The 12124-nt window shown below is 40.2% G+C and overlaps 1 protein-coding gene across 4 annotated transcripts in view; it reads right to left on the bottom strand.

Moving 5' to 3' along the window:
- Positions 1-12124, bottom strand: part of PIK3R3 (phosphoinositide-3-kinase regulatory subunit 3) — a 142822-nt gene that overhangs the window by 84036 nt on the left and 46662 nt on the right. The window lies entirely within an intron of this gene.

Genomic DNA, 12124 nt, shown 5'->3' with positions numbered 1-12124 from the left:
TGCCCACCTCAACTTCTCAAAGTGCCGGGATTACAGGCATTAGCCACCAAGCCTGGCCACTTGTCTTCTTTTTTTACTACTTTCCCCTCATTCCATTCTAGTCACACTGGCCTCCTAGATGATCCCTGAATATATCACAGAGATGCTCCTGCCTCAGGGTAGGTCATCTGATATCCTCTACCTGGAACCCCCATCCTCACACCTGTTATTTCCGTATGACCTGCTCCCTCATTCCTTTAGGTTAGGCCCTCCCTGGCCTCCTATTTAAAATAGCAGATCTCTCATCCTGTACTCTATTTTTATCCTCTGTTTCTTTCTCCACAGCATTTATCACCATCACTATGTATTTTACTTATGAATTTGTTTATTCTCTGCTCTCTTCACTCCCTTAGAAATGTAGAGTTCATGAAGCATTTTTGCTGTTTTGTTCGCTACTACACTTAGAATAGTGCCTGGCAGTCAAATATTTGTTGAAAAACATGAATTAACACACAAACAAAAAAATTTACAGGTGTTTACTATGTTCCAAGTACCACACTAAGTACTTGACAGTTATTAATCTCCTAAATCCTCATAACCCTATTGAATGACCATTATCACCCTACTTTTTGGGTGAGGAAACCACAACATAGAAAAGATAAGTAAATTGCCAAAGGACACATGTTAAGAAGTGGCAGAGGCACAATCTGAACTCAGGCATTCTGATTCCAGAGACTCCTCTCTTTTTACTCCACTATACTGCCTCTAGATTTCCAACATACTGAGAAAAATCAATACTTAGGCACACCATACATTTTAACTGAAAATATAATCGATAGGTTACTTTAAAGTAGTATTCCAAGCTTTTTTTTTTTTTTTTTGAGATAATCTCACTATGTTGCCCAAGTTGGTTTCAAGCAAAACTCCCATCTTGGCCTTGCAAGTAGCTGAGACTACAGGTACATGCCACTGTACCCAACTCCTTTTTTTTTTTTTTTTTTGTTGAGACGGAGTCTCGCTCTGTCGCCCAGGCTGGAGTGCAGTGGCCGGATCTCAGCTCACTGCAAGCTCCGCCTCCCGGGTTTACGCCATTCTCCTGCCTCAGCCTCCCAAGTAGCTGGGACTACAGGCGCCCGCCACCTCGCCCGGCTAGTTTTTTGTATTTTTTTAGTAGAGATGGGGTTTCACTGTGTTAGCCAGGATGGTCTCGATCTCCTGACCTCGTGATCCGCCCATCTCGGCCTCCCAAAGTGCTGGGATTACAGGCTTGAGCCACCGCGCCTGGCCTTTTTTTTTTTTTTTTTTTTTTTTGAGACAGGGTCTTGCCCTGTCACCCAGGCTGGAGTGCGGTGGTATAATCACAGCTCAGTGCAGCCTCGACCTCCAGGGCTCAAGTGATCCTCCTACCTCAACCTCCCAAGTAGCTGGGACTATAAGAGTGCACTACCATGCACAGCTAATTTTTGTATTTTTTGTAAAGACGGGGTTTCTCCATGTTACCCACGCTTGACGGCTCCTAATTTTTCAGGTTAGCTTTCTATCATAAATCATTCCATAGGTCCCAAGTTTACTTAATTTACTGAACTTTCGAATTTTAAATGTACAGTTTTGCAAAATGTTCTCTTACACTCATTTACTTGCTATACTAACACTCTATTCCAATGCCTATATTCCTCAAATTAGTTAACTGTCAACCACAAATGTTAGCTTCCTTATCTTCTAGTAAGCAACCAACAAGACAGAAAAAGGTCTACCTTATGTTAACTCAATGAAGTTAATATGAAGTCCAACTTAGAAAATGAAAATGTGGCTGGGCACAGTGGCTTACGCCTGTAATCCCAGCACTTTGGGAGGTCAAGGTGGGTCGATTACAATGTCAAGAGATCGAGACCATCCTGACCAACATGGTGAAACCGCATCTCTACTAAAAATAAAAAAATTAGCCAGACATGTTGGTGGGTGCCTGTAATCCCAGCTAATCAGGAGGCTGAGGCAAGAGAATTGCTCGAACCAGGGAGGTGGAGGTTGCAGTGAGCTGAAATTGCGCCACTGGATTCCAGCCTGGCGACAGAGCAAGACTCCATCTCAAAAAAAAACAGAAAATGAAAATGCATTTCCCACAGCTAGATTTTAACTCTGAAAAAGTAAAAAGTAACTTACTAACACTGTTTATTGACAAAGACAGTAACATTGAAGAGAGTTATGGTTTTCCAAATTAATTTCCTAGCATTAATTCTCTCCCTCTTCCTTTTTAACAGAATCTCTCCCCAATACAACTATATACCTCAGTAGAAGCCAACACCATTCCAGATTGAGAAATGTGATTAACCTAAGGGTATTTACTGGTGACTGGTTCAGGAACTAGCCTATGACCCAATTCTGGACAAAAAAAAAATGGGAAAGAAGTTTGCTAGAGGTTTTTGAAGAAAGTTTCCTCTATCCAAAAACAGTGGCACGGGAAGAGATATTTTTCCTCTTCTTTTAGAAGTTGTTGTTTATGGATATGATGCCTGGAATCACTGCAACCATTCTGCTACTAGCCTGAGGATGAAGCCAGTCCCAAGGATGGCAGAATTGGGCAATATATGGCTAAGCAAAATATGGTGTTTTTACTGACACTGTTGAACTCCTGAAATCAACTAACTCTATTAAATGAGAAGATAAAATTTATTATTTTTAAAGCCATTTTGAATTAGTTTTGTTGCTTACAGCTGAAAAAATATGAATTAAATGTTTTATAAAATATGTCCCAGAACATCAGGAAAAAAGGTTGTGGCTAATTCTATAAATGTCTATTAGAAGTTCAACATAAATTAGACCATATTGAGTGACCCTGTTGTAGAAAGGTCACTCTATCCTCTATGGAAAAGAAAAGCCTAATACATATGTAAGAACAGAATCTAAAGCAATATGTTTCCAGCACAACAATTCCTTTCAGCAAGACCTTTTTCAAAGCAATTTTCATTCAGATTTTTAATTTTGATTCATAACTGAATTTTTCTTAAGTTTAAAAACAAATACTGGCTGGGCACGGTGGCTCACACCTGTAATCCCAGCATTTTGGAAGGCTGAGGTGGAAGGATTGCTTGAGCCCAGGAGTTCGAAACCAGCCTGGGCAACCTGGAAAAACTCTATCTCTATTTAAAAAAATAATAAATATTTAAAAATAAATAGTTAATAAATAAAAACTATCACAATATTTAAGATTACACAGCTGCATGCTCTGGATTTGTTGTTGCATATCCTCAGGTAAGGACAGGTAATCTGGCCCACAAACAGAACATGAGACAGGAAGTCCAAGTATGGATAAGGGTAGATGGTATTAACTTTGGTTTTGTGTTGGTTCATCAATACCAAGTCATAGGGCAGTTTTCATACTGATATGGGACATGCAAAATGGTATGATTTGGCAGGCTGGACATAGTCTACTGTCTCTTTTATTAAAATAATGAACTTTAAAAATCAGCCAGGTGTGGTGGTGCATGCCTGTAGCCCCAAATACTTGGGAGGCTGAGGTGGGAAGGCTGCCATAAGCTGTCATCATGCCACTGCACTCCAGCCTAGGCAACAGAGCAAGACCCTGTCTCAAAAAAAAAAAAAGAAAGATAACAATGAGATAATCCTTTTACTTTATGTGAATTTACAAATATGCACAAGGAACAATACATACAACATATATGGGCAAGCAATGTGGAAACTGATCTTTAATAAGGCTTGCTGGCTCACTTTACCTTGTTAAAAGTCAAGTCTTACACATGGTAAAATTAATTGGTATAACAACACACTGGATAACTTAAAACTCTCCATTTGGCCCTGTGCTATGTAAAACTAACCTAATACACTGTGAAAAACTTATTACTCATTTCTTTTTTGAGATAGAGTCTCGCTCTGACGCCCAGACTGGAGTGCAATGGCACGATCTCAGCTTGCTACCTCTGCCTCCAGGGTTCAAGCGATTCTCCTGCCTCAGCCTCCTGAGTAGCTGGGACTACAGGCGCGCGCCACCATGCCTGGCTAATTTTTTTCTTTTTAGTAGAGATGGGGTTTCACCATGTTGGCCAGGCTGGTCTCGAACTCCTGATCTCAAGTGATCCACCCGCCTCGGCACCTCAATGTGCTGGGATTACAGGTGTGAGCCACCGTGACCTGCCTGCTCATTTCTAATTGCTCAAAGTTTAAAAAACAACTTTTACTCAAAACCATATAAATTTTGCTAATAACATTAACTATTGCATTTCTTTTCATTATTCCCTTTGTTACAATAAGTGCCCAGCCAATTATCTTCATACGTTTAGATGTCACATTGCTGATAATAAATAATATTAACATTTTAAAGCTTAAGTCACAAAATAAAGCTAGTTGGATCCATGGGCCTAAAATTTAACAAAATACTTGGGCACTGGATGTTTAGGGAAAGAAGATACAAGCTGGGCATGATGGCACATGTCTGTAGTCCCAGTTAATCAGGAGGCTGAGGTGGGAGGATCACCTGTGCCCAAGAGTTTAGGCTGCAGTGAGCCACTGCACCCCTCAGTGACAAAATGAGACCCTGTCTCAAAAAAAAAAAAAGAAAAGAAAAAAGATACGATGGAAATACAACGCCCTGGCCTCAAGAAATTTATCTGGTTAGGGAGGTGAATTATATTTATGAAACAATTAAGTATCATAATATAACACATGATTCCATGTCAAAATAACAGAGATAGCCCTACATATAAAGGGGTACAGTGCTAGAATTTTTGGAGAAAGTTTTAAGAAGAAAGGGGGACTCAGACAGGATCTTGATTTAAAGATGGGGGTGGGAGGGGCATATTCTACATAGGAAGCAGGTTAAGCAAAAACTTGAGATAGGAATGAGCGATCAGGGTATAGGGTTAGAAGGAACTCGACTGTAAGTATCAATAGAAAATTAGTAATAAGTTATAAATATATAAGTTGGTGCCATATTACTAAAGTTTAAGAATATGATCTCTACTTAAAAGAAATTAAGAGCTGCTGATTATTTTTTAGAAGAACAGTAAAACAATGAAAATAACATTTCAGTAGAACTAACCTGGCTGAAGAATTCAGGACAAACTTACAGTGAGGGGAAGAAGAAAATCAGAAACAGAGCAACCAGTTAGGATGTACTGGTTAAGAACCCGGGCTTTAGTTAGGCAGACAGACCTGCTCTGCTACTTGGTAAGTTACTAAACCTAAGTCTGTTTCCTGTCTGTAGAGTGGGATAATAACAGCGCCAATTTTATAAGGTTGTTGTGTGGCTAAAAGAATACATATAAAATCATTTAACATAGTACTTGGACTATAATAATTGTTCAACAAATGTTAGCAACTATTACCTTCATTACAAATCATTTCTAAGGTGAGGTATTGAGGAACTGGACAAGAGGCAATAGAAACTAAAAGGAAAAGATGACTTGGGTTGACATTTCCATAGACTCGTGAAATGTTATAACTAGAAAAGACCCTAGAGAACACTTCCAAAAAACAAAATGGATAAAATGTGGCCCCAGTAAACACTGGGAAGGAAGAAAAGAATGGGGCAAAATAGCTCAAAGGTTTTGACTGCAAGAGTACACAAACAGGTAGATATGGGATAATTATATGTTATCAATAAGAAGCTCTAAATACAAACTACCCTTATTGGGCACACACTATATGTCAAATACTGTACCAGATATTGATATGGTACATTTAATCCCCACAAGTCTGCAAAGGTAGGTATTAGTTCAATTTTACAGAAAATAGATGCACAGAGAGGTTAAAGTAGTACCCATATAACACTGGGCAGGATAAGAAGCAAGGCTGGTTTTGTAATCTATGTCATCTATTTCCAAAGCCTGTTTTCTTTCTACTATACTCAGGATGTCTCCCTCTTTAATACCAATAAAAAGTTATATCATATCACATAGATACATTTATATTTTTCTACCTACCTTGTTAAATATGGCAATCATAAACACGTCCTATCTTTTCTACATTCTAAGAAAAATATAAAAGTATTCAGCATCAGCTGGACACAGTGGCTCACACCTGTAATCCCAGCACTTTGGAAGGCCCAGGCAGGCGGAACACCTGAGGTCGGGAGTTCGAGACCAGCTTGACCAACATGGAGAAACCCCATCTCTACTAAAAATACAAAATTAGTTGGGCATGGTGGCACGTGCCTGTAATCCCAGCTACTCGGGAGCCTGAGTCAAGAGAATCGCTGGAACCCAGGAGGCAGAGGTTGCAGTGAGCCGAGATCACGCCATTGCACTCCAGCCTGGACAACAAGGGTGAAACTTCGTCTCAAAAAAAAAAAAAAAAAAAAAAAAAAAAAGCCGGGCACAGTGGCTCACACCTGTAATCCCAGCACTCTGGGAGGCCGAGACGGGTGGATCACCTGAGGTCAGGAGTTCGAGACCAGCCTGGCCAACATGGTGAAACCCCATCTCTACTTAAATTACAAAAAATTAGCTGGGCGTGGTGGTAAGCACCTGTAATCCCAGCTACTCGGGAGGCTGAGGCAGGAGAATTGCTTGAACCTGCGAGTCAGAGGTTGCAGTGAGCAGATATCGCATCATTGCACTCCAGACTGGGGGACAAAAGCGAGACTTCGTCTCAAAAAAAAAAAAAAGCATTCAGCATCAAAACGAGAATAAATTTTAAAAGCATTATCAAATGAGAGAATCACCATACTTCTAGTGAAACATAGTTGGATACACTATACATTATATTAAATGAAAGCAATGACTAATCCTTTTCAATAAGACAAATAACTGGCATAGCTTTTACATCATTTGATTATATAAGCATTTGTCCCAAACAACAATATCATTAAAAACTAACAACTAGATCATAAAAGAAACATATTACTACACACAGGAGAAGTCTTTATATAAGATGAATCCAAATGTGCAGGGCTAAAAATAAAAATTCAACCACAGAAGGCTGCTTAACCTGTTAATAGTAAGGATCATAAAGTGGCAGATGACCTATTTCTTCAATGTAGCTCTCAGCAGGTATGTTCCCCAACCATAGGGCTAATGTACTAGTTTTCCACCAAAATGTTACTTAATCTAAATTGTGCCAGGTTGAAAATACCAAGTATGTCAGGGTAAGCAAATAAGCTTCTTCAAAACAACCTTTGTGTCTGGCTTCAAAGTCAGAAGATACTTCACCAGGTTGTCCACCAAACTATGTAGTCTAACTTCTAGACTAGTAGGTCTCAAAATGTGATCCAGAGTTTCCAAGACCCTTCAGAGGGTCCAAGAGGTCAGAACTATTTTCATAGCATCACTAAGACATTATTTGCCATTTTCATTCTCATTCTCTTACAACTGTACAGTGGAGTTTTCCAGAGGTTATAACCTGTAATATCTCAATAGACTCAATGCAGGAGCAGACATGGGAATTTAAATGTCTTCTATTGGCCAGGCACAGTGGCTCATACCTGTAATCCCAGCACTTTGGGAGGTGGATCATTTGAGGTCAGGAGTTCCAAGACCAGCCTGGCTAACATGATAAAACCCCGTCTCTACTAAAAATACAAAAATTAGCTGGGCGTGGTGGTGGGCGCCTATAATCCCAGCTACTCAGGAGGCTGAGGCAGGAGAATTGCGTGAGCCTGGGAGATGGAGGTTGCGGTGAGCTGAGATCACGCCACTGCACTCCAATCCGGGCCAAAGAGTGAGACCGTGTCTCAAAAAAACAAACCCAAAAAAGTCTTCTATGAAGCTGGATAGTAAAGATGTCAATGCCATTCTTCCCACTAATTATTTTTGCTTTTAGAAAATATAGTTATTTTTTCATTTAGAAAAGTTATGCTAAAATATGTTTGCCAGGCATGGTGGCGCAGGGGGATGCTGAGGCAGAAGGATCACTTGAGCCCAGGAGTTCAAGACCAGCCTGAACAACAAAGCAAGACCCTGTCTCAAAAAAAAAAAAAAAAAGCCACATGTATAATGCTTTATTATTTTTTAATGAATTAAATATATTTTAATCGCAGTTTTATTCTAATACTACAAATATCAGGCCTGGCGCGGTGGCTCAAGCCTGTAATCCCAGCACTTTGGGAGGCCGAGACGGGCGGATCACGAGGTCAGGAGATCGAGACCATCCTGGCTAACACGGTGAAACCCGTCTCTACTAAAAATACAAAAACTAGCCGGGCGAGGTGGCGGGCGCTTGTAGTCCCAGCTACTCGGGAGGCTGAGGCAGGAGAATGGCGTAAACCCGGGAGGCGGAGCTTGCAGTGAGCTGAGATCCGGCCACTGCACTCCAGTCCGGGCGACAGAGCGAGACTCCGCCTCAAAAAAAAAAAAAAAAAAAAAAAAAAAACAAATATCAATAGATATAATCCACTTAAAGAGAAGGCCTTTGAGGTCTTCTAATTTTTTAAGTCTAAAAGGGGTACTGGGCCGGGCGCGGTGGCTCAAGCCTGTAATCCCGGCACTTTGGGAGGCCGAGACAGGCGGATCACGAGGTCAGGAGATCAAGACCATCCTGACTAACACAGTGAAACCCCATCTCTACTAAAAATACAAAAAACTAGCCGGGCGAGGTGGCGGGCGCCTGTAGTCCAGCTACTTGGGAGGCTGAGGCAGGAGAATGGCGTAAACCCGGGAGGCGGAGCTTGCAGTGAGCTGAGATCCGGCCACTGCACTCCAGCCTGGGCGACAGAGCGAGACTCTGTCTCAAAAAATAAATAAATAAATAAATAAATAAATAAATAAATAAATAAAAGGGGTACTGAGACCAAAAAAAATTAAAAACCACTTTTCTAGACTTTCCTATATTCATGTTTTGCCATACAGAACTTTTCATTTTCTAATTATCTGTGGAAGAGATGTTGCTGCCCTAAAGATAATTTCAGGCTGGGCGTGGTGGCTTATGCCCGTAATCCCAGCATTTCGGGAGGCTGAGGCAGACAGATCACTTGAGCCCAGCAGTTCAAGGCCAGCCTAGGCAACATGGCAAAACCCTGTCTCTACCAAAAAATAACTTTTAAATCTTTAGCTGGGTGTGGTGGCAAGCACCTATAGTGCCATCTACTAGGGAGGCTGAGGTGGAAGGATCATTTGAGCTCAGGAGGTCGAGGCTGCAGTGAGCCATGATCATGCCACTGTACTCTAGCCTGAGCAACAAAGCTGAGACCCTGTCTTCCAAAAAAAAAAAGATAATTTCAGAAGTTTGTCTTGATAAGAACAAAAAGAAAAGCCAACAATTTAAAAAATTGTCTATTAATTTAAAAAGGAAGTTATTACATTTTCCTAAAATGAAAACAATAACAATGTCAAAACTAAAGTGCTAACCTAACAGACCACTAGCTACAACCTTTGTGCATGAGTTATAATCAGTTGTGTATAGGAAATCCTCAAAGGACCAAAGGTGAGGCTCTTTGAGAGGCCTCTATCCAGCTTTGCTACAGAATAATCCCAATTCCCGAATTCATAGCAAGACTAACCAGGATGCTTATAGGCGATTCTCTGTTCTACAATCTTAACATTTCTACACAAAAGTTTTGTTGTTGTTTTGTAGAAATGGCATCTTTACAAAGCTATTCTGATCTAGACCTCCTGGCCTCAAACGATCCTCCTGCTTTGGGCTTCCAAAGCACACTGGGATCACAGGCATGAGCCACCACACCTAGCCAACAATAAAAAGTTTTATGTTTCACCTAAACAGTTCAGTATATCTACTGCTGCCAGGAAATACACAAACATTAAGATACTAAACTCCCATTTGGATTCAACTTTCACATTACTGTGACTGTAGATACACCAATCCACGCAGTTATTAGGAACCTTCAGGATGCATAATAATGTTAGTTATTGAAAAGATAGGCTAGAGGGAAACATCTTTGAAAAATAGTTTTTGAGGCCACTAGAAGCAATAATAGATAAAATTTTGCATTTATGGCTCAGTCTAAAATTAAGATGAAAGGCTAGGCGTGGTGGCTCACGTCTATAATCCCAGCACATTGGGAGTCCGAGGTGGGCAGATCACTTGAGGCAAGGAGTTCAGGACCAGCCTGACCAACACGGAAAAACCCCATTTCTACTAAAAATACAAAAATTAGCCAGGCATGGTAGCATGTGCCTGTGTAGTCCCAGCTACTCGGTAGGCTAAGGGACAAGAATCCTTTGAACCCGGGATGCGGAGGTTGCAGTGAGCCGAGATGGCGCCACTGCACTCCAAACTGAGCAACACAGCGAGACTCTGTCTTGAAAATAAAATAAAGATGAAAAAAATATAAAAATATTGGCACCATTACAGTTAAGGGCCCTAAGTCAACAAATGTCTAATTCAAAAGTTATTTAGCCCTAGGCTACTACAATAGCCAAGCAATGAATTGGGCAAGGACCTTAAGTAGAAATGCACCTAAAGACTAGAAGGAAACAATGCTCCTTATTTATTAATTCAACATATACTGACTAAATTGTCTACTACTTGCAAGACCCTGAGCAAGTTAAGAAGATCATGACGAGGTGGGAAGCCAATTTCATAGGGAGAAGTACACATAAATAGTACAGTAGCTTCTCTAGACAGAATGGAAAAAATTTCATCTGAGAAGTGCTAGAAGAGTAAGCCGGGCGCGGTGTCTCACGCCTGTAATCCCAGCACCTTGGGAGGCTGAGGCAGGCAGATCACCTGAGGTCAGGAGTTTCAGACCAGCCTGGTGAAACCCTGTCTCTACTAAAAATACAAAAATTAGCTGGTGTGGTGGTACATGCCTATAATCCCAGCTACTTGGGAGGCTGAGGCAGGAGAATCGCTTCAACTCAGGAGGCAGAAGTTGCAGTAAGCCAAGATCGTGCCACTGCACTCCAGCCTGGGCAACAGAGTGAGACTCTGCCTCAGAAAAAAAAAAAGAAGAAGAAGAAAAAGTGCTAGAAGAGGGAGGCAAGAGGAAGGAGGGATAACTTTTAACAGAAGGGTTTAGAGAACATATTCTGACAATGAAGGCGTCTGACCTGGGTCCTAAAAACACATACATATGAGATTTCAACATGTGACTATTGCGAGTGAAAGACATCCCAGGAAGAGGGAAAAAAGCATACATTCAAGGAACAGCAAACACAAAATTGCTTCTATAGAATTTATGATGCACTCCAGGAGGAGAATTAACTAGAAAATTAAGTTGGAAGCAAAAATTAGAGGGACTTATATGACAGGGTAAGCAATCGGGGGATTTTTTTTTATTTATTGGTTGTTTTGTTTTGTTTTGTTTTGTTTTGTTTTGTTTGTAGGCAAAGGGAAGCCAGTGGGAGGTTTTTAAACCCATTGGAAGATTTATCATTGTAAGATAAGTCATCAGATGATTCTCTTAACATTACTGTGGCTTGAACAGGATAGAAATGGGAGAGCAGTTAGTACACTATCACAGCAGTCCAGGAAGCAAATAATTATGAGCTTGATGTGGGATGGGAGCTAGGAAAAACCTACAAAACATGCTACAACCGCTTCACTAATGATACAGTTTTAAATATTTTGAAAACTTAATTTATCACATAAAACAAGGTTGACATTCACACTATTTCCATGAAAAACCATTCACTTCATAGGCAACGTTTCATCATACTCAAGGGTGCTTCCTTTTTAAAAAGCTGTTAGGAATAACTAACCATATTCTACATTAAAGCTACAAAAGGGGTAATAAAGAACAGCATATGTATCCTTTCAGTATTCTCAACAGAATCTCAGTACACACAATTTCATTCAAGGATGAACATTTTAAGCTCAAAAGTTTATTTCCATGGAAAATAAAGTTTGGATCATAATTTTCTATACAACCTTATAAGACCCACATCTCCATATAGTTATAACAGTCAACTTTTCTTAAAATTATTTTTGGACAACTCAACTCAACTTGGCCAGTAGTTTTCTACTAGGCTAATATATTTCAACCATAAATGCATTCTTCATTTTGTCCCCTCCTCCCTACTCACCTCCCACCCAACAAATTCCCTTTGTATGTCTGCAAGGCAAGATACTATGTAATGCAGTATAATTCTAAGGCAGTTTGAATATATAATTCTTACAACAGGAATCTAGAATTATTAACCTTAGTTTTTACAATAAAAGTACCAGTGATGTACTAAATTTCTATCCATATGTATGACAAATGTATCTAATATGCTTTACCATTAGGGGGAAACAA

The sequence above is a fragment of the Trachypithecus francoisi genome, unplaced genomic scaffold (genome assembly GCF_009764315.1).
Source record: "Trachypithecus francoisi isolate TF-2019V2 unplaced genomic scaffold, Tfra_2.0 Lachesis_group12, whole genome shotgun sequence".
Lineage (NCBI taxonomy): Eukaryota > Metazoa > Chordata > Mammalia > Primates > Cercopithecidae > Trachypithecus > Trachypithecus francoisi.
The sequence above is the reverse complement of the archived record's forward strand: the minus strand, read 5'-3'. Positions and strand labels throughout refer to the sequence as shown.